Below are 24,066 nucleotides of genomic sequence, written 5' to 3'. Positions count from 1 at the left end.
TTCTACTGGTGTTATATGAGTTTTGCCCAGTGAGTTCATGGATTACACACATTCATAGCTTACTGTGGTAGTAAAATGGCTCTGATTGACTAGCCCCTTAGGATCGGAGAAGTGCTTTTCAGCGCAGGACAAATTGGGTGCAGCCAACGCCACCATAGACTGTAATAGGAATTACATCTATAGCATCGCTCAGTGAGTAACGGCGGCTCTGTAAGAAGACGGAGCTGAAGTTGAGTTGAAAATGCAATAGCTGGAAGCCGAATTATATCATTCCCCATCAACCATGGCGGCCTGGAGGGGGAATAGTAATTAACACGGCCGGGAACTCGTGCAGGAGCAGGATAAGCCATATACCGGCTTTATCCTGCGTATCTATGCTGTTATCAGACATAGGATGGGGATTGGGCTTGTGTGTTTATAGCTAGAGTAATAAACTTTGGTTAGGGAATGCTTTAATGCATGGGCATAACAAGGCACACCAGGGCCCCCGGCAAACACAATTACCCTAGACGTCCCCTGCAGATCCCCCCACCCCACCCGTATGTAGGAATGTAGGGATGCAGATTCCCCAAACAACCCCCCTTCCCAAGTGTTAGCGCCCACCAAGTATTAGCGCAGCGGAGCTATGTGACCTAATTACCTGATCCCCTGCCTCACGTCTCCTCTTCCTCCCGGCAGGCGGCAGCCACCCGTTCTTTGCTGCATGCACATAATGTCACATGATCAGGAGCAACGTATGCAGCACAGAATGAGTGGCTGCCGGGACGAAGAGAAGATGCGTGGCTTCAGGATCAGTTATATATAGTCGCATGCCCATTTCTAGGGTTGGGTGCCCAGGGCGCATTGGTGGTGGGAGCTTGCAGAGCGGCAGCAGGATGGGAGCGTAACTCACCTCTCCAAGATCCACACACGCCGCCCGCATCTCCTCCCTGCTCCTCGGCTGACCATCTCACTGGGTGCGCTGTTACCAGTGATACAGGGAAACCAAGTAGCAGGAAGGAGATGCAGCACATGTGGATCATGGAGAGGTGAGTTACGCTCCTGCTGCATACTCTGCAAGTTCCAGCCCCTCCAGCCACTCTCTGGCAACGTAAAGGGGGGGGGGGGGCTCTTTCTAGTTAAATGGGTGGCTCTCTGGCCTAAACTGGTACCTAAACTGAGAGGGATATGGATTTTTACATTAACCACTTTACCTCCCTTGCTACGCTTATCTACTCCCCACAAAACTTTACTTGAAGCTCAGGGGAGTAGATAGGCGTACTTGTGGTAAACAGTGTGCTGTATGCCCAATAAGCTATCTGATTATGTACATAGGGTATCATTTTAACCGTGACAAGTGAGAGAGTAGAAAGTTGAAGAGAAATCGAGAGCCCAATATGGTGTAGTATGTCAAAATTGATTGGATAAATGAAACAGTGAGATGGTAATACTCACAAACACGGGTTACCACCTAGGTAACCACTCATTAGGCAGGTGAGGAGATTAGACCTGTCCTCACTCAGGATTAAGAAGTCGCTCTCTGTAGATAGGAAGAAAGGGGGTAGATCACCCCTCCACCTGGGGTGGACTCAAATATATTGGTAGGTGAACAGAGGCGCCAGAAGGATAAAAGTACATAACATTTTTAAAAAATTGCTGGGAGGAAGTGGTGGACTCGCCTCCGTTAAAGCAGACACCAAGGACTGTAAATGTATAGATATACACATTTATTGAAAATACCCCAAAGATGCAACGCGTTTCGCGGGCACAGCCCACTTCTTCAGGCAATAAGCAAGGGATAAACAACAGCAATTCGGTTATAGCAAGCAGAGCACCTCTGTCTTCATGAACTGGCAGCGGCGTCTATAGACGACGTGCCAGTTCATTGCCTGTGGCCCCGCTCCAGCCTCCTTGGTCTTCCGGTGTCTGTTCCGACACCGGCAGGCGAGCAGGGCTACGGCAAAATGGCTGCCGAAGCCCTGTACTGGAGACTATTTGTGTCTCCAGTACAGGGCTTCGGGCGCCATCTTGCCGTAGCCCTGTCAGCGCGGGAGACAAGAGAAGGAGGAAGGTGGTCCAGGGAGCAGCGCGCCAGAGGCTGGAGACTTCTGCCAGGTGAGTAAATGCTTTCTTTTCCAGGTGAAATGTTTGCCCGCATTGCGTTTCTTTTCTGGTGAAATGTTTGCCCGCATTGCGTTTATTTTCTGGTGAAATGTTTGCCCGCATTGCGTTTCTTTTCTGGGGAAATGTTTGCCCGCATTTCGTTTCTTTTCTGGGGAAATGTTTGCCCGCATTGCGTTTATTTTCTGGTGAAATGTTTGCCCGCATTGCGTTTATTTTCTGGTGAAATGTTTGCCCGCATTGCGTTTATTTTCTGGTGAAATGTTTGCCCGCATTGCGTTTATTTTCTGGTGAAATGTTTACCCGTATTGCGTTAATTTTCTGGTGAAATGTTTGCCCGCATTGCGTTTATTTTCTGGTGAAATGTTTGCCCACATTGCGTTTCTTTTCTGGTGAAATGTTTGCCCGCATTGCGTTTATTTTCTGGTGAAATGTTTACCCGTATTGCGTTTATTTTCTGGTGAAATGTTTGCCCGCATTGCGTTTATTTTCTGGTGAAATGTTTGCCCACATTGCGTTAATTTTCTAGTGAAATGTTTGCCCGCATTGCGTTTATTTTCTGGTGAAATGTTTGCCCGCATTGCGTTTCTTTTCTGGTGAAATGTTTGCCCGCATTGCGTCTCTTTTCTGGTGAAATGTTTGCCCGCATTGCGTTTATTTTCTGGTGAAATGTTTACCCGTATTGCGTTAATTTTCTGGTGAAAATGTTTGCCCGCATTGCGTTTATTTTCTGGTGAAATGTTTGCCCACATTGCGTTTCTTTTCTGGTGAAATGTTTGCCCGCATTGCGTTTATTTTGTACTGACATGTTGCCAGCATTGCATTTATTTTATACTGACATGTTGCCCGCATTGCATTGTGCTGACATGTTGCCCATTGCGTTTATTTTCTGGTGTCTGTGGTAACTGTTACTGCATTTATTATTTAATGGTCATAGATGGCTATGTTTGCTGCTTTGTGGTTACGGTATACTATTAGCATCACACAGTTTCTGCACACCCATGATGCAAAGTCTCGTTTGTCCACATCATGGCGTAAACACTGCTTTCTTATGCCTTGCTGTTACATCATTACGTTAGCTCCGCCCATACAATGTCATGGCGACGCCCATTTTTTGCCGCAGGCCCCCCCCAGCCTTTGTTGCTGCGCACTCCTCAGTCCTCCCCACTTTTCGCGCACGCCGCCCCCCCCTCCCCGTGCCCCCCCCCCCTCCCCGTCCCAGGTTGGACCCACAAAAATCTAATCACTCTATCTAAAAGGAAAAATCCATATCCTTCTCAGTTTAGGTTCCCTTTAACAGTGGGCTTTCTCTGGCTCATAGAGGACTCTCTGATTGCATGTGGGGCTCTATGACTACATGAAGGGGTGGGTGGGGGGGCTCTCTGGCTACTTCAGTCCAGGGGGACTCTGGCTAAAAGAGGGGCTCAGCAGCTCAATGCAGAGCTTTCTGGCTAAATGAGTGGGGGTCTCTGGCTATATGGGGGCTCTATGACTACCTAAATGGCAGAATGGCAGGGCTCTCTTTGGCTAAATAGGGGGCTCTCTGGCTACCTATACAGGGTGGGGGGCTACCTCTGGCTAACTAATACTGATGGCCAACTTTGGATAGCTAAATTAAGGGATACCTAATACGGGGGGGGGGGGTACCCCTGGCTACCACATTGTAATAGTGTGCCCAAGTCCACGGCGGGGGGTGGAGGTAGGTGCAATTTGTACACCCTCACCCTGGGAGCTCTATAGTCTGGATACTACCCTGTATAGCCACATAATGCTCTTCAAAGTGAGTGGGAGGAGAAGCGGGCTCCACCACTGTCGAGGGGACTATTATAACGCCCCTGTTTTGATGCCAATTTCTCTATTCTGCAGGGAAATATATGCTTTTGGCGAGCTACCTTTTAAGGCATGTCTAGTGATGTCAGGATAAAGTGGGCCTCCCTAAGTTATCTGTATATGTACATGCCATGTCACATGTGGTGACTTTACAAGAAAGAAGAAGGAGGTAGAATAATGCTCTACATGCCACTGGGGGCTGCTTAGGGAGCAAAAGGTGTAAATCTGGCCCTGTCATTAAGGTACAGCTAAGATAATTCCACATTTTAATTCTCAAACTGTTATTAGAGGAGTAAATAATGGTGCTTATATATGTATTGGATTGCTGCCTGGAGTCTACTTTCCATTCATCCTGTAATGTCACATGACAAGGAAGAGTGATGACATGACCTTGGTTAGCCCACGTTGGCCGATCAACCGCCAGAACAAAACGCCATCCAGCAACTTACAAAGGAGCCAGACAAATAGATTCCCTCTCCATATTTATAACCGTTATTATTCACCCTCGTCGGTGAGGACGGCTGTTCCCTACGAAATGAAGAGACTTTATAAACATTCCACCGCTATAAGCAGCCTGATTTTTAGCGTGACTGAGCCGTACGCCTCTGACAGTATTGTCAGCTTTTCCGCTCAACAAATCAAGCCTAACTTATGGTGTTCAGCATGTAATTTTTATTCCTCTCTGACTAGCCAACTACCCGGTGGTAATAGGATGTTTGGAGCGGCCCGTCGCAATATTTGTGCACGCCGTGATTGATTGGCGAAGCTGCCGTTCTCCATTTGTCCTTCTTGATTCCAATTCAGTTGTTTAAAGAAAAATGAAAAAGCGAGAGAGAGCGATGCGAGGGAATTGCCGGCAATGGAGGCCCGAGCCCCCGGTGGAGGGAAGATCGTCTGCGAACATTAAGATATCTAAATGAAAATCAATACCATATGGGCAACGTGTACTATCAGGTGAAGGCATCAGGAGACCCGTCCTAATCATCCCTCTCAGCTTCCACCAGTGGCACCATCGCAACCCCCGAAGAGTTGTAATTGGTCGGAAGGATTACCTTTGTCAGCGAGGTGGTTAATCTTGTCCCAGTCACTTATTTTTATAACAAATGGTGGAGTTCTGTACGACTGGTCTTTAATGTTGTGTAGGCCACAGAAACATGCAAGGAATGCAAGATTCTTTGCACTCGTAGAGGAGCTATTAAATTATGTAAATCACTGTTCAAAGTAACTCCTTATATTTGGGTAAACAGGACTTCTCATAAGCTCCACCTCTGTATACTCCTTGGAATTCTCTTCCAAAACACAGAATACCAAAGCAACTCAGGATGACCCAAAACCACTAGGAAAGTATAGGGGACTAAAAGAGACCAAAAAGTCCTCCTACAAAAGCAATACTTTGTGTGGTTTGCCTTCTTAACACAGAAGGTATTTGCGATAATTCAGATTTAAGCGTGTAACTGTGGTTACACACAACGCACCACTGCTGAATATGCAAAGTATCTCTTTATGTCCCTCATTAGTCTCACTGGGTCAGATTTATCAAAGCATTAACGACAGTTTTATATTCTAAAACTGTTCTAACCAGCAGATGAACTGTTTTGCATTATAGTAAGAAACTTCTCAAATCCTACGTAATAGCGGCAGTTTAGTGTGGATTTCTAGAACTGCACTTCAGTTAAGAAAAGTGCAAATCCATCCCTGAACTGTTGCAGATTAAGAAGTGCTTCATAACAGTTCTCCAGATGTGTGCAGCAGTGCTGACTAGACATTGTTTGTGAAGGGCTCCTCCCCCCTGCTGAATTCCTCCTCAGAGCTTGCTGACAGCAGATGTAATGGTTACCTCTGCAACAGCAATTTTCCTCACACAATGCACTGCCTGAGAGACCTTCCTAACTCCTCTTATTCCTAACAGTTTAAAGGGGTTCTGTGGGGGTGCCTGAGGATAAAAACTGCCACTTACCTGGGGCTTCTATCAGCCCCCTGTAGCAGTAATGTCTCGCACCGTCCTCCTCCAATCCGCCGTTCTCAGTGGCCGGCCCCGGTCTAGCGCGGCATGCTGTCCACCTGCGGCTGCGCGGCCGTGGCCACGACCTGCTTGCTCCCCCCTGCATCATCAGAAGCTTACTGTGCAGGCACAGTACAAGAAAACTTCGTACTGCGCCTGCCCAGTAAGCTTCTGATGACGCGAACGGCAGAGCGCATTATTCGGCTATGACAGACGAATAATTCCCGATGTCAGCGGCAGAGAACAGCAGATTGGAGGAGGACGACAGGGGACATTACTGCTACATGGGGCAGATAAAAGCCCCAGGTAAGCAGCGGTTTTTGTCCCCAGGCACCCCCACAGAACCACTTTAAGAAGGAATCTGCACTACTGTATTTAGTGATTTCTTAGGATGTCTGAGACAGTTCTGCATGGATTTCTAAAACCTAATCATATTTAGTCTCAGACACTCTTGATAAATGTCCCCCTCTGATCCTTGAACTCCCACTCTAGATACAAATGTTTTCTTAGGGGGACATTTATCAAGAGTGTCCGAGACAAAATATTAGTAGGTTTTTAGAAATCTGTGCAGAACTGTCTCAGACATCTTAAGAATTCACTAAATAGTGCAGTTTCCTTCTTAAACTGTTAGGAATAGGAGGAGTTAGGAAGGTCTCTCATGCAGTGCAGTATGTGAGGGAAATTACTGTTGCTGAGGTAACCAACACATCTCCTGTCAGCAGGCCTGAGTGAGGGGGGAAGGAGCCCTTTACAAATCACATCTGGACAGTGGCGTATCTAGGCAAGACAGCGCACATGGCAAATACTAAAATTGCGCCCCCCCCCCCCCCCCCCACACACACACACACACACACACACACACACACACACACACACACACCTACAATCAACAGCAGCCTGTCTAACCTTTTTGGACAGGGTAACCCCATCATGCATTCAGAACACACACGCATACACAAATACCAGAATGTAACAGTCACTATGAAATAAATGAGGCTATTCTTCTGATCCTCTGCCTCTAATACTTTAAGGCAGGGAACATACTTGACTGTTTTCATACGCGTTTTCTACACAGAAGAACTGAAAACTCATGTTAATCAAGGGGCTAGTTCACACTTATAGTGTTTTTCTTAATGTATCAATTACATTAACTGTTGTGACAAAATGCACACATTTTTCTGCATAGAAACACACTTGGTGTGCAGAAAATGTGCGCAGAAAAAGCTGAGTTGAAAACTGAAAAACAAGTGTGATCCCTACCTTAGGTATAGACCCTGAACAAGCATGCAGATCAAATGTCTATAACACATCTGACAAGATTAGCTGCATGCTTGTTTCAGGTGTGTGATTTAGTCCCTAGTGACCAGAAAGATCAGCAGGATTTCCATGCAACCAGTATTGTTTAACCCTCCTAGCGGTATGGACAGAAATGTCCGTTCAAAAAAACATGCTGTGAACAGTATAAACATGCATACACATCAATACTCTCCTGCACTGTATACTAGACCCTTGCTTGACACATTTTGGCAAGTTACAGGAAAAAAAAAGTTTTAAAAATAAATTTTATCACTGTTTGCACAGAAATCCTGGAGAAATTGAACGCTGGGAAGGTTAAAAGGAAATAAATATGGCAGCCACCACTCTCATATGAATGAAAGCAATGAAACATTTGCAGTGACAATTATAACATAATAAAAGGCTGACAACCTATTAAATATCAGTAGATGGGTACTGAGCTAGAAATATAATGCATTTTAACAACTAAGGTACACTGTACAAGAGAGAGGTTGTTAAATCTGGCCACAGAGATGCCAGCAGCGTAATGGTTAAAGTGCAGAGAGTGTCATAAATAAAAGTAAGTGAACAGCACACTGAGATAAGGCTGAGGAATGTGTGAATGACAGAGCTGAATGGATGTGAGATCTTGTAATCTCCAGACCAGGAGCATCTGCTGCTATCTCGGGGGACTGAGACATGGTAGGGAGTGAGGGAAAACTTCGGAGCTCACCTCTCAATAGCTTGTAATGTAGATATAAGACAAAGGCTGAGACGGGCAGGCTGCTGGATGATTGTTACTCCCTTAGACTCAAGAATTCTGTCAGCAGCACTGCGCCCCCCTGATGATTGAAGAGGGAGGTCACCTGGGGCACGTGTCATGCCTGCATCCCTCCAGATAGGCGTCTGCATCTGGAGAACTGCTATGAAGCACTTCTTAATCAGCAGCAGTTTAGGGATGGATTTGCACTTTTCTTAACTGAAGTGCAGCTCTGGAAATCCACGCTTACGTAGGATTTGAGAAGTTTCTTACTATCATGCAGAACATTTCCTCTGCCGGTTAGAACAGTTTTAGGAGAAAAAACTGTTGGTAATGCTTTGATAAATCTGGCCTTTGATCCCTTGAAGGCCCCCAGTGGCAGAGGAAGAGGAAAAACATTTTTCAAAAAGACCTTCTAGTTTTTGAAAAAAAATCGATTTTTAAAGTTTCAAAGGAAAAAAGTATACATTTAAATGCGGTAAATGACAGTTAATATATTTAAAGTTTTTTTTTGCTCACGTTCCCACTGTTCTTCTTAACATATCTGGCAAATTTGGTGTTTCTGACATGTAAGGGAGCTTTGCTATTAACCGTTAAAGTCGGCGGGATTTAATCACGAATACAGACTCGTGATTCGTGATTTCGTTATTCAGCTCGAAACCGCACTCGAGTCGGATATCTGTTTCTATTTGCAGGGCCGGAGCTACCATAGGAAAAGATGGGTAATTGCCCCAGGGCCCCAGAGCCTGTAGGGGCCCCCAAGTTGTCCCTCCCCATGTTAACTCTTGCTCCCCAGAGACTCTGCAGAGTCTGTTAAAGAGAACCCGAGGCGGGGTTCTTCCATCGCAATCCATATACAGAGGCTGGGTCTGTCTATAGAGCCCAGCCTCTGTTGCTAGTTAGTTTCCTCCAAAGCCCCCCTGCACGCTGTCAGACCCCATAAAACACAGCCACGCTGGCGACACGCAGCGTGTCGCAGCCGGCTGTGTTTATCTCACTAATGTCAGTCTCGCCGCTCCACCGCCTCCTGAATCGCTCCGGTCCCCGCTCGCGTCCCTTCCCTCCAATCAGCGGCGAGGGAAGGGACGTGGGCGGGGACCGGAGCGATTCAGGAGGTGGTGGAGCGGCGAGACTGACATTAATGAGATAAACACAGCCGGCTGCGACACGCTGCGTGTCGCCAGCGTGGCTGTGTTTTATGGGGTCTGACAGCGTGCAGGGGGGCTTTGGAGGGAACTAACTAGCAACAGAGGCATGGCTCTATAGACAGACCCAGCCTCTATATATGGATTGCGATGGAAGAACCCCGCCTCGGGTTCTCTTTAGGTTGGAAAGTGATTGGAGGAGGGTCAGCAGCCAGCTCAGGGGCCCAGGAAGGAAGTTTGGCTGCAACAAATGATGCTCTAATGTTGCTTTTTGGTCGGGGGCGGGGGGTGTTTGTTGGGGGCCCAGGCTAATTTTGCCCTAGGGCCCGGTTGTTACTTGAACCGCCCTGTCTATTTGTGATTGTCACAAGAGCCCTAGTGGTCAGACCGCAAATGGCCTTCCAAATGGTGCCAGCGCACGGATCGTGCGAACTCTGGTCGCAGTCAATGCGCAGGAACCGTTGGGAATTGGCCGCAGACAAACCAGAAGGGAGCCTGTGAGGTACGGTAATTACAACTTTAAACACTGGTTCAGGGTATCTGCCACCACCTCTGTTACCATGGGACAGAGGAGCCCGTTGACTGTCTGAGCCTAGATCTACAAATAAAAACGGTTAAAACACGCTGTATTCTGTCTAGCCAACAACAAACAATAGTAGCGTCTCTTCAGAGACCTGGGATCGGTTCTGTGTGTGCTGAATAATAGGGTAGCTAGAAGAACAACTGACGATAGCGTCGGTTTATTGAAAGCAATATAAATAATTAATATATACAGACAATTATTAAAATCAACAATTATTAAAACAGTAATAGCCAGTATGAAAAATAAAAGAAGGGAGAAAAAATACTTAGTTCCTGGAAAGATGTCCTTTAGTGAGAAAAATTGTAAAGTTCTTGGTTTCAATCAAAGTTCAGAGTTCAGACCAGGTGGATGCCAGCATATCCTCAAGCTGGCACAGATGAGATCAAGATGGTGGTTCAGGGTGGAGGACACTGAGTTTGTCTCCTCTGCCATTTTTATGCCCCTGATCCAGTAGGAGGGAGTGAGGGCGGGGCCACACACACCCTTAGAACATGAGATGAGTCCTCCCCTTGTCCTGGGGACCAGAAATCATGTCTTAACCATATATGGGCTCTATCTCACAGAACCGTACAGGTAAGGGCAGATTTACTAATATTTTCAGGTCTGCCTCGATTTACCCAGCAGCCTGATACCAAACATGAGGGGTGGGACCCCTGTGGTATCATCAGGGCACTTTTGAACTGTCTAACTGGCAGTCTTTACCTCAGAATGTTCTGAAATGTTCTCAGAACCAGCGCCAGAAAGGGCCCTACATGCTCTGTTAGTTTGGAGGGTCTGCCAGCCTGGCAACACAGAAAATATGACACATATAGCAGTTTATGGAATATGATCTACATCTGGGATTGACAGCAGGTCATCCCTAGGTGATGGGTCTTTTGAAGCCTGCAGGAGCAAGCCACATGTCGGCTCCCCTGCTGGGGAAAGGAGCCAGAGTGTCTGATTTTTCCTCAACTAGATTGTTTCTGTCATGGTGTTTATCAACTATACCTGATGGATGGGCCATCAGCACAGCTTGAAGCCAGGGACACTCTGCAGCAGGCTAGGGCCCTTTTGGTGGAAGGAGGGAAAAAGAAAAAAAAAGAAAAAAAACCCAGGAATGTAATTTCTGATTCCTGTAATGGCTGCACAAATTTAGCCAGAAAGCAATCAGAAATTGGACTGCGCGGATCCTTCCAATTCGCCAACGTTTCTCACGGCTGTTCCGTGACAGCTGGGAGGAAGAGAAACTCCAGGTTGCTACAGGTAGCCCCTACATAACCAATCTAGATTCTATGGATCTGAAGCGCAATCGATGCAGAGAATCGAGTGCGATCGCTTTTTCTTCACGGGCGGTTCCAGTATGCGTCTGTGGCCCCGCAAACCATCCGTGACAGTGATCGTGAGTCAATTCGTAAGTGGGTAGAGTCAAATTCGTGATCACTCGAATTCGTGACTGGGGGTATCTGAGCACCACTGGGGAGAGTCAATAAAAAGTGATTGAGAATTACATTTGCTTGAAATATCTTAAACAAAATGCCAAATTCACATTGTGTTAGTTCAAAATCTTTTGACTTTTTAAAAAGTTGCCCTAAACTTCTGCATATATATATATATATATATATATATATATATATATATATATATATATATATATATATATATATATATATATATATATATATACTTCTCTAGCCTCCTGCTGCTTCCTAGTGAGTCTGGCAGAGACATATTTCCGTGGTCAGTGTGCTAATATGATCCACCTCCTGCAGTCTAATTCCCGTTATTAAATCCTTGTATTTGTATAATTATGTCTTTATTTCTGCTATGTATGATGTTATCTCTCAGCGGGTGTCCGGTGATTAGTAGGGAAGACGCCCATTAACAGTCATTAAAGGGAACATTGCAAGAATTACAGCAATTTCTACCCAAGCTGTGAATCATAAAGAGGTCTTATGGTATGGTCGTACCGCGCCATCCGCACTTGAGAGGAACGGCGGGATTAATGTACGGGAGATGAATAATATTTACTGTGGGCTGTCATTGTCACAGGCTTTGCCTTGCTGAAAATAGAGGCCATTAAGCAGAGAGGAACACGCAGTTACCCGGAGCAACCAGTCGTGGTCTTATTGGAGTTGATTTACTAAGATAGGACAACGGGGTCCTGCTAATTGGTGGGGGGGGGGGGGGGGGGAGGAATACCACGTCAACTACACCGATTTATACTCTGCAAATAGGTAGAGAAGAAATAGAGGAAGTATCAGAATGAAGTCTGGACAAGATCTTATGGAGTAGAGACAATTCACTTTTTCTCCTAAGTTTTCTCCTAGGAGACAATTTTTCATCTTCTGTTTCAAATAACTTTTCATACTCTGCAATTGAAAAAGTACCAAAAAGTAGGGGAAAAAGCACTGTCAAAATTATTCTGAGCGTTTTCTTGCTTACTGGTAGCTTAAAGGACTTCCAAGGCAAACATCAAAATCTATTTTTTCTTCACCGGGGGCTTCTTCCAGCCCTGAGCAGCAGTCTCAGTTTTTTGTCAGAGCCCTGGTCCTCTTCGGTGTCTCCGCTGGCAGCCGACAATGATGGCGACATGCCGGCGGGGTCGACTCTTCTGTACCTGGGTGGGCCAGGTGCCCGCCAGATGATGTGGATGCGCGGGCACTCAAGAGCCAACCTTGCAGGTGGGACTCCGCTCTGTGTGGGCAGCCAGTGGGACACCGAGGAGGAGGGGCTGGAAGAAGCCCCAGGAGAGTAAAAACAGATTATCCACTTCACCCCCAAGGGTTTTTACCCTAACGGACCAGAGCAATATTCACCTGTCAATGCTCTTCCCTTTCATTTGCCAATAACTTTTCAATACCTATCACAACAAAATGATCTATACCTTGTTTTTTTCCTCACAGATTAGGCTTTTTGGGGGTAATATTAGTGTTCTGTAATTACTTTACTTTCTATGCATTTTAAAAGGAAAAACAAGGGAAAAAAATATAAAAAGACACAATGTCTTTAATTCCATCCCCTATCGTTTTAAAATAAACAATGCTACCATGCATAAAACCCACACATTTTATCTGCCTATGTTAAGTAGAACATTGGAAACAAGGTGCAACAATTTTGTTTCAAAAAGACCTTATAGTTTTTGAGAAAATCGATTTTAAGTTTCAAATGAAAAAAGTATTCATTTTAAAAAAAAAAAAACGCCCAAACCTGCTGACTTTAGAGGTTAATAGCAAAGCCCCCTTACATGATATAAACACCAAACTTTCAGAATATGTTAAGTAGAATATTGAGAACAAGGTGCAAAAAATGTAATACTACTGGTGGTCTTGAAGTGGTTATACTAGTTTGCCTTTATTTGGAAATATCACCTAGGAGAAAACTTCAGAGAAAAAGTTAAATTAATCGAGCCCTTTATGTTACCAACAAAGAGCAACATAGAAGACAAGAAGTCTATGTTTTATTTGGCTATGAGACTGTAAATACGTATCACGTAAGTTGCACTCTGGAGGCCTTGCCGATCAGGACAGCTTCTTATGCTGTTCGCAATTCAGGGGTTCTAGAATTGGGACAAGAACCTCAAGATAGCACGCAGCAGGAGTACTTGATAGATTGCCAAGTTGGTAGCAATTTGGGTAGTCTGTCAGACAGAAGGTTATCAACTGTTCAGCCCAATCTACACGATACGATTCTATTTACGATCTGATTAAATCCGGCATGTCCGATCAGGATTCGATTCAATTCGATTTGCCATTGTTTTGCAATGGCAAATCGAATAGGATCGACTCGAATCCTGATCGGACATTAGGGTAGTCAAAGGAGCAGAGGTTCAGTAAAGTCTTAGGTTGTTGGCCAGACAGGTTACAGCAATGGTATGGGTAGTCACTGGGACAGAAGTCAGTAACAAAGTTGGTAGTGGTACACTGACAAACAGGGTTTGGCAACTAGGTAGGCGGTCAGATGAACAGAAACAATCACCCGCCAGTTAAGTGACAGTGACAATAAGACATTAGGGTTGACTCATTAAGCTGTGCTGCTAAAGTCAAATGCAGCACCTCCTGCACGAACTTATAAAGAATTCTCACTCTGGGTGCTGCCTGTAACTACAATTGCATAACTGCTAACATACTAAACTTGCAGCTTCCCTTCTCCATCTATTATGACCCAAGTAGGGGTAAAAATGTTAATACCTACGATCTCCCAGGCCCTTTCTCTCCCTCTTTTCCCTCTGGCTTAGCAGGTCCCGGTATGGCGGACTGTCCATGTTAAATATTAAGAGGATGTGGCTCAGTCAGTCTATTGTTTTCCCCTTATTTAAATAATAATGTTGACAAAGTTATTAACCTGTATTTTTCTATTGTTCTACTCATCTCTTAGCCCTACTGTATGTGGGTCTGTCTTTATGTCTGACCCTATGGATCTACACCTCTCTAATCCTGGGGAGGTCCCTTCATTGGACTTCTTCATCTCTTTTTTATATAGTCTGATGTACTATGTTCTTGTATGGTTATTGCGTCGTTATATTTTAAGACAAAAAAATTAAAAAAATAATTGAAAAAAACCCAACTTTTGACACCAGCGACATTCTCTTTTTCTTGCCCTGTCCTGTTTGCTGTTGCACACACTACACCAATTTTCCAGTTACTCAGTACAGAAGGACTGACGCTCACAACCTTCCTTGCTTGAAAAATCTTCACATCTTCAGAACCTCCACTGGAGATCAAGCTCTCCTTAAGGTACATACACACGTCCAACTTTTTCGAACAACTTGTCATTTGAACGCCAAGTTGGATGTGTGTACGTGCTGTCGAGCGACTGATATCAGCTGGTTTGCCCGATCCACTCAGCGGATCAGTTGGACTAACTGTCGTTCAAACGACTGTTATGCTGGGCACACACAGCTCGATTTTGCCGCTCGATTCTGCCGCTGGATCGTTTCGCCACTCGATTCCGCAGTCAATTCTCTTATCTTCCGCATCTTGGCAGGTTTTGGTAGTCTATATCAGTTGTTATGGATAGAGTCCCACGGGAGATGATGGCACTATATAATCAGCTAAAAATAAATCAGCAATAATCTATCCCTCACAATGGTGAAACGCCAAAATCGGTGGGATATTGGAGACTGGGCACTCATATCAATGTATTGATGTGCATTTGGATGTACTGCTGTGTACATAAAATGCTTATTGTTTGTGGATGGTCCTGTTGAAAGGGCCCTGGATGTGAGTATTACACTCAGAATTTTAAGCCGTTATGCATTTAATAAACTACTTTTTATTGTCTGCAAACCATTTGACCGGTTTCTTTGTTTTTGTGGTGGCAGGGCCAGCCTTAGGTTTCACAGCGCCCTGAGCGAAACCTGATTTTTGTGCCCCCCTTCATCCTTTTCCCACGTGCCCGCACATACACGCCCATATGCAATTCCCCTTTTCTCCTGAGATATCTCCTAGGTCAGTGGTTCCCAACCTTTTTTACGTTGTGACACATCACGACAAATGCTCAGATCTCCGTGTGTCACATATGTATAATAGAAAAAATATTATTAATAATAATAACCACGAATGGATGGAAAGAGTGCATTATCCTGAATACACTTAACAATGAAGGCTAGAACCTTTCAGGAATATTAATAAAAACAATCAGTGGGACAGTTAACACCCCCTCCCCCCATTTATAATGATAGCACAGCACCGCCATTTTGCGCCACGTGTTATAGCCGCAGTGCGCCCCACCCCCCCAAAAAAATGCCCTCAGACTCAGTATAGGTAGGTAGCCAGGTATAGGTGCCCCCAGTATAGGATCTCATGTGTAGGTGCCCTCAATATAGGTAGCCAAGCATAAGTACCCCCATTATAGGAAGTCAGTTGAAGGTCTCCATCCCCCCCATAGGTAGCCAGGCGTAGGTGCCTCCAGTATAGGTAGCCATGTGTTGATGCCCTCAGTAAAGGTTGCAAGCTATAGGTGCCCACAGTATGGGAAATCAGGTGTAGGTGCCCTCAGTATAGGCATCCAGCTATAGGCGCCCCCTTGGAAGCTGGCACCCTGAGCGACCGGAGGTCAAAGGCCGGCTATGTGTGGTGGTCCCCACTTTTATGCTGTTGAGCACTGGGTGACTGCAGATTCTCCCACCAAGAGCTGTACTGGTTGTGATCTAGCACTGAGGAATATATGCACTTTTGTGATACCAGAGTGGATGGTTACCTTGGCAGCAGAGATACCCTTTACTTTGATTTGAGGAGAGTGCTTGTATTTTACTACTGCCACAATAATAGAGTAGAGATGGCCCATCCTTGGAGAACTCATGGAGGAGCACGTGATCAGTTTGATCAGCTGATAGATTTGTAAGCCTCTGATTTGCTGAGATGACTTCCTGGTTTAACACATGATCATGACCAGCAAATCAGAGGCTTACAAATCTATCAGCTGATCAAACTGATCATGTGCTTCTCCATGAGTTCTCCAAGGCTGGGCCATCTCTATAATATAGTGCTTGTGTGGCCCATTAGAAAACTCACACTAGAACCTCCTCAGCTATGCCACTGGATTTAGGTCTGACTTTCTCTCTGCTAACTCCTTGTTGGACCCTCCTCTATTCCTCACTAAATGACCTCTTCATTGAAAAATTCAAAGCGCAATTTTCTGTACTAATACTACTCGACCTTTCCTCTGTCTTCGACATGGTTGATCATTTCTGCTTCTCCAGACCCTCTTGTCACTGGGCATCAACAGCTAGCGCATTCCTGGATCCACTCTTACCTATCTGGACATTCCTCTACTGTCTCCTACTCCAATACTAATGTCTCGCCCCGCCCGTTGTCTGTTGGCATACCACAAAGCACCATTCTTGGGCCTCTTCTCTTCTCCATTTACACTCATGGCCTTGGACAATTAATAAGCTATTTTAGTTTTTAATATTGACTATGCTGATGACATTCAAATCTATTTCTCATCCCCTGACCTCTATACTATTACCTCAAGTTCCTGACAGTCTATCTGCTGTCTCTACATTTAGTTCAAGGAAACAAGAAGATGACATAGCGTATGTACAATGCTACAGAAGATGTTGGCACTATATAAATGAAAAATAATAATAATTTAGTCAGATGTGTGTCTACAGATAGACAATTTTAACTAAGAATTTTGTCCTACCAACCATGTGGATTTTGACTGAAAATCATTTTTTTCTTCGTGTTTCAACCAGCTGATAAACTCCGTAAGGTCGATTTGAAATAGAATCTAAGACTCGAGTTCCTCTGTATAGAGAGGTCAGACGAGTCTCGGGTACAGCTTCCTCCCTCAGACAAACGCTCGATGTAAAATGTGCGCCGCGGTTACAGAAGGTTAGCAGAGAGTGATGTCTAAGTCACTCCCTGAATAAAATGCTAAAATCTATATTCATTATTTGATAACGGCGAAAACAGGAAACCGTAAATTATTTTTCCTGCGATTGAATGTTAATGCAGCCCCGGCTAACAACCTTCCCTGGAGGAAGAATAATGGATCGCAGAGGTGAACGGGACAGCGACAGGATCGGGACGCAACACACAGGAAAATAAGTCTTTGTACAGAGGAAGAGATACATATCTCGGCATTGATCCATTGGCTGCAGGACTGTGCAAAACAAGGGATGATCCCGGGCTGATAAGTCGTGAACTCTCAGAGCTGTATATTCTTTTCTTTTCTATTTTTCCCAAGGAAAATCTCGTAGCTGGTCAAAAAGAAAATATCCTAAAAAGACAATATGAACACTAATGTCTGAAATCGAATAAAGGGTTATAAAAGCGTTTATGCGCACTTTAAGCAGCACCCCAGACACCAGTTTTTACCTGAGACCAATGAAAGACAAGGATTTATACTTAACTGGTACCAGGCCCGTTTTTATGAGCAGGCGAGGTGGAGCACTACTCGGGGCACAGCTGCGTGGGGGGGGGCACAGCGGGAGGCGCATGTAGAGCGGGTAATCAGGATACTCATACTGCCGGGAACCATGTGCCGCATGTACTTACTTCCTTGGTCCCTTGCTCTGCGTGCGCCCGCCGCTGTGCCCCCCACTCCTGCCTGGCTATCTATACTGGGGCACCTATGGCTGGCTACCTATACTGGGGGCACCTATGCCTGGTTACCTATACTGGGGGCACCTGTAGCTGGATACCTATACTGGGGACACTCAGTCTGGCTATCTATACAGGAGGCACCTATACCTGGCTTCCTACACTGGGGGCACCTATACTTAGTGATACTGGGGGGCACCTATACCTGGCTACCTATACTGGGGACACCTATGTCTGGATACCTATATTGGGGGCACCTATGCCTGGTTACCTATACTGGGGACACCTGTAGCTGGATACCTATACTGGGGACACTCAGTCTGGCTATCTACACTGGAGGCACCTATACCTGGCTTCCTACACTGGGGGCACCTATACTTAGTGATACTGGGGGGCACCTATACCTGGCTACCTATACTGGGGACACCTATGCCTGGTTACCTATACTGGGGACACCTGTAGCTGGATACCTATACTGGGGACACTTAGTCTGGCTATCTATACAGGAGGCACCTATACCTGGCTTCCTACACTGGGGGAACCTATACTTAGCTATACTGGGGGCAGCTATACCTGGCTACCTATACTGGGGACACCTATGTCTGGATACCTATACTGGGGGCATCTATAGCTCACTACCTTTACTGGGGGCAAATCTGGCCATCAATCCTAGGGAAGGGCTTATACTTATGGGACATTTGGCTACCTATACTGATGGCGGGGATGGCTACATCTGGCTACATAGTACTGGAGGCCACATCATACTGAAAAATACTGCATTGCAAATAGAGTTCACAAACCTACGAGGGGCACAATTTGCACACTCTTGCTCCGCATGGTCTCTTATACGCATAAGCTTCCGAATTCCACGGAATTCCAATTTCAGTATCGTACCATGTAAATTAGAATACCGTGGAATTTTTAGGCCAAATACAAAACTATGCAGTATTAGGCCAATCAGAAAAGTGCACCGCGGTTGCCAAATGAAAACACGTATAACGTATAATAGTGTACATCTGCATACAATCAGGGGAGTATCTGGATAATATAGTGCCTATGGCAAACACTAAAATTGCGCCCCCACCCCCTTCCTCATTCAGACCCCCCCTTCCCTTCTAAAAACAGCATCCTTTCTTGCATACATGTGTTATGGTTGCTTGTGTGTTTAGGCTCAGGATATTGCTGAGGTTACTTTTTTAAAGATAGCTATCGTTATTCAGTCTCTGTCCTCTTTTCTAACACTAAGCCAAGTGCGCCCTACATGCATAAGTTAAGTAGCCATGTTCCCCAGATAAAAGTTAATCTGATCTAAGGTCTGAATGACAGGGAGGCATGCATGGCGGCTCAACACAGGGCAGACATGGTGCTGTGGCGCCCGGGGCACAAGCCATGCCTGCACCCCTCTAGATACGCCTCAGCATATAATAGTGGATTCCGCAAAAAAAAAAAAAATCAGAAAGTCGGTAATCAGAATGTGGAATTCCTTTTGAATCGAAAATCAGCATTTTCTGACCATCACTAGTCTTTTAACACTGCAGGACTAAAGTATCATCAGTTCATCACTAGGGATAGACAGAAAATGACAATAATGCCAGCTCACATGCAGATTTAATGCAAATGGTATGCAGCATCTAACTGGGCCAACCAGGAATAGCAGGAGGTTCATTTGATTGGCCCAGTCCCAAGCCGCATAGAATTTACATGCAAGTCAGAGTAATTTTCATTTCCTTGACCAGCTCTAATTTTCCCTAACATCTTTAATCCCTGCAGGTGTGATGGGGTGAAAACAGGAAGTGGGGTCAATAGGGGGGTTGGAGCTGGGGAGGCGATAACTGCTTAAATAGGGGAGTTGGAGCTGATGAGGGGATAACTGTAAATAAAAATGTATTGTTATTTTCTAAGGGAGAATTCCACGCACACACAATTGATCCCTTGGCGACAATTCAAGGTCAGAGTGCTGTACGGAGATGCCACACGGTGCTATAGCAGAGCCATGCATCTGTTGCCATGGGGAGGAGAGGTGACATTGTGACACATGATGAAGCAGCTTCCAGGGGAGATTTAAGAGGGGCGATGTGATCAAGCTTGGGGAACACCTATACACACACACACCCTTTGTGACCACCTCAGGCGAGAGTCTAAAGCAAATACTTCCCCTACTTTGCAGTTGTCATTATTTATTGTAATTATTTTGTTTATAAAGCGCCAACATATTACACAGCGCTGGACAATAAATAGGGATACATACAATGTAAACAAGGGGTGACAGACAGAGAGGTAGCACAGGGTTATACAACATAGCACAAGATTGTCCATGCAAACTGGGTATATGATGCATGATCATGTGATTTTACAGAGACCCAGCAATTCAAGTTCGAGGTAGTCCATGGGAAGGGTGTCATAGCTGGGGTTACAATATCAAGAAGGACACACTAAAGGGGGGGGGGGGGGCTGCCAAAGGCTTACAATCTAAGCGGGAGGAGACGGGGCTGTGGAAAAGGTGCTCAGCTGAGAGAGTTAAAGTGTGGATCAATGCGGAGTAGGCCATTTTAAAGAGATGTGTTTTGAGGGCTTGCTTGAAGGTGTTGAAGGAAGGGGCGAGTCTGAGGTGGGAGGGAGTTCCATAGGATGAGGGCAGCTCTTGAAAAGTCCTGAAGGTGTGCATGGGAGTGAGAAATGCGCGGGACGGTCAGGCGGAGATCACAGGAGTACCGGAGGGGGTGGGCGGGTATAGATCTGTGGACGAGCCCCGAGATGTAGGTTGGGCAGGTCTTATGCACAGATTTGCAGACATGAAGCCAAAGAAGAAGAAAGAGAGAGATATAGTAGTCCACTTGATCTGCTTACAACGAAGCGAGGAGCTCACTGGATGCAATAATCAAACATTTCTGCAGGTATCTGTTTGCAGTTGAGAGGTTCCACATGGAGCATTGATCGCTGCTCCCTGATCGATATTCTGATTGGGGAATATTGATCTCCTGCCCTCCTCAATGTGTTCTGCACAGAATTCCTAGCCTTATATCCATTTGCTCTTTCCCCATGCCTGGCAAGAGGGTGGCCATCTTGGATTTATGTCACTCATATCGCCAGTATATTCCAGTTGCCCCTGGACAGCAGTAAACATGCCTGTGTTTTAAGTAATAATCATTATTTAATGAAAAATATTGGCCGAGGAAAGCATACAAGGCCTAAGGTGTTATCTGTAAAGCGAGTGATGTATAACGCAGAGTTGTGCCGGGTGAGGCACCTGAATAAATAACATTAATTTGACATTAGCTTACACAAAGGAGAGAAAATTACAGAAGAAGGCTGTGGATTCTTCCCTCTCGCTGACAGATATATTATTTCACTGTAGGATGAGCGCACCATACACGGATGTCCCCCAGAGTCACAGTTTCATAATCCGCTCTCGTCCAGTTAAACTTGAGCAGGACTTGGCAGCCCAACAAATAAAAACCTCAGCTGAAGATCTGCACTAAAGCCATAATACAAAATCTTAGCTGTCAACCTGCCTGATTTCAAGGCTGGATTTATAGTGTTACTGCCCCTAGGCCAAATCTGTTTGGGCAATCCCTTCCATGTGCAGTAGATCCCATCCCCAGGGGCGTAACTAGAAATCACTGGGCCCCCCTGTGAAACTTTGAATGCCCCCCTCAATTTCTGCACAGGTAAACTGAAAGCCAATGTTATGCAATTGGCTAGTGCACAAGTGAATGTGTTTTCCCCATGCAGATAAAAACAGAGAGCAGTGAAGCATTAGACTCTGTGATAAAACGTGCATGATTTCACACATACAGACACACATGGTGTGCAGAAAACATATACAGGAAAACAATCACAGAAAACTGACCAATGAGTGTGCTCCCAGCCTCAGATTATTACACTCACTCTGTCCATCTCTGATGGAGCAGAACTGCTCTGCAGACTTCTCCTGCATCACTACAGTACACAGCACTTGGGGAGGTGTAGAGAGGTTGGGACAGGGCGCTGTACACAAGAGCCTGCTGCATAATGAATAGGGACTGTCTACAAATCTTTGTCTACAAAACTATGTATGATTCCTTATCAGTGGCTGAGCAGATGCAGTCATTAGAACAATTGTGCAGAGAGCAGAAAGCTTTTTCTCTCTGTGCCCTTAGTTGTCAGTCTCTCGGGACTTCTCCCCTCACAGGACCCCCTGCGGCTGCATCCCTTGCAGGGTCTATTGTTACGCCCCAGCCCAGCCCTTTCCATGTGCAGCCCCCTCTTCCATGTGTAACATCCATGTATGCAGCTCCTCTCTTTCATAAATGGCTTTGTTGGGCATCAGTTTCATTTTTCATGTGTTGCTTCCCATTTGCACCTTTCTCTTTTATTCAGAGCAAACCCTATTTCATGTCTAGCTGCCCTCTTGTGCTGTAGCCGCCTATGGCCGGGGCCTTTGTGGCCTTACCAGAAATCTGGCCCTGCGATTTGAAGGTGCAGTTCCTGCCTCTTATGGTCTGTCCTTGCAAATGTCCACAATTTACCGTTCAGGTCTTTGGAAAAAGTTGGTCTTCTGAAATGTGGAAAAAAAAAGTAAATACCCACCACCATCTTATATCTCTGGAGATTTCAGCAGTGAAGGCATTTAGTTCTGTCTACCTGGCTGGATATTTTAATTGAGTGAGCCAGAGGACTGCTGTCCTGCACACTACCCTTCTGACTCTCCCTCTGCACTGGTAAGGATGTCTCGGGGGTGGAGCCAGCTCCTCTCCTGTGTAAAATTATGAGTCAGCCAATCAGAAGACTGCTCTCCTGCACACTGCCTGTCCAACTCTTCCTCTGCACTGGAAGGTTTGTCCCAGGCAGCAATGCCAGCCTGTCTCCTGTGCAAGATGAGTCAGCCAATCAGAGGAATGCCCATCCAACTTTCCATCTGTACCGATAGGCATGTCCTGGGCTGTGGCGCAAGCCCGTCTACAATGAGAGGTTAGTCAGTGGGGCAGGAGTAAGGGCAGAGGAATGCAAGCCAGCCATTGGGATGCCCGGGCTTGTCCTTAGGAATTGAGCCAATCAGATGTACTTCTTCTCAATAGCGATAGTTGTAACTCCTAGCTGTATACAATTAGCAATACATTTGCACTCAAGACTGACTTATTGCCTCTCGCTGATTATCTTGAATGCCTACCTATGCAACTAACTGTGAAATACTGTATTGGTGGGACTTGAGGGCAGGCATTACAAATGATATATATTTGTATAAAACCACTAAGAACCTAATGGCAATGAAGTCACCAGGGTACCAAACTCAGTTTCTAGTCACAACCATCACCAAGGATCTGAGATAGGGTAAGAACACCATTAAAATCCAGAAGAAGGCCCGGCAAAGGTTATTCTTTGTGTGACAACTGCAAAAATTTGGACTGCAACCAGAGCTACTGGCTAGCTCCTACTCTCCTATAAAAGCAATTTTCTGCTCTTCCGTCATCATCTGGTAGGCTGGTGCATCCAAATGAAACAGGTATAAACTTCAGTGGGTCATCAATGCTGCTGAGAGGGTCATCAAGACACCCCTGCCGCCACTAAACCTCCTCCACACCTCTAGACTTACGACCAGGGCCAACAGGATAACGAACAACTCCTGCCACCCCGGCAGTCGCTACTTCAACCTTCTCCCATCAGGCCGCCGCTACAGATCAATCCCCACGAAAACCTCCAAGCACAGGAACACCTTCTTTCCCCAAGCTGCCCTCAGGGCCGGTGTTGCAATTGAGGCAAAGGGGGCAATTGCCCCAGCACCCCGTCCGCTCCAGGGGCCCCCGCGCTGCCAGACCTCCCAGGTGGCCTCCCACTGATTGCTTGCCCCCCCAATAAACTCAGCTGCCGGACCTCCAGGTGCCCCCCCCCCCCCCCATGTTCGGTAGTTCCGCTGCCTTGAAATATCTCACCTGTCCTGGTGGTGGCTCTGTTCCAAACTCCGACTTCAGCCATGCTGCCTGCCTCTTCTCTATGCTGGTGTATGTTATTTACACATAACATGCACCCGGATGGAGAAGACGCTGGCAACTGGGCTAAAGACGGAGATCGGAACAGAGCTACCACCGGGTCAATGAGATATTTCAAGGCAGTTAAAGTACCGGACATGCGGGGGCCACGGGGAGCAGTCAGAGGAAGGTCACCTAGGTGGTCTGACAGCACGGAGGCCTCAGGTGCTGCCATTGATGGGGGGCAGGGGAGTATGAGGCCCACAAGTTACTTTTGCCCTGGGGCCCCCGTGTGGCTTAATCTGGACCTGGCTGCCATTCTGAATTTAAGACCTTCCCCTTTCCAAATCCTCTAGCCTCCCACATCCCCTCCTCATCCAAGTCTGTTAAAATCACCAA

At 45.9% G+C, this 24,066-nt stretch overlaps 1 protein-coding gene across 11 annotated transcripts in view; it reads right to left on the bottom strand.

The window, feature by feature from the left end:
- Positions 1-24,066, bottom strand: part of LOC137539170 (uncharacterized) — an 892,710-nt gene that overhangs the window by 365,061 nt on the left and 503,583 nt on the right. The window lies entirely within an intron of this gene.

This window comes from Hyperolius riggenbachi, chromosome 11, assembly GCF_040937935.1.
Source record: "Hyperolius riggenbachi isolate aHypRig1 chromosome 11, aHypRig1.pri, whole genome shotgun sequence".
Lineage (NCBI taxonomy): Eukaryota > Metazoa > Chordata > Amphibia > Anura > Hyperoliidae > Hyperolius > Hyperolius riggenbachi.
The sequence above is the reverse complement of the archived record's forward strand: the minus strand, read 5'-3'. Positions and strand labels throughout refer to the sequence as shown.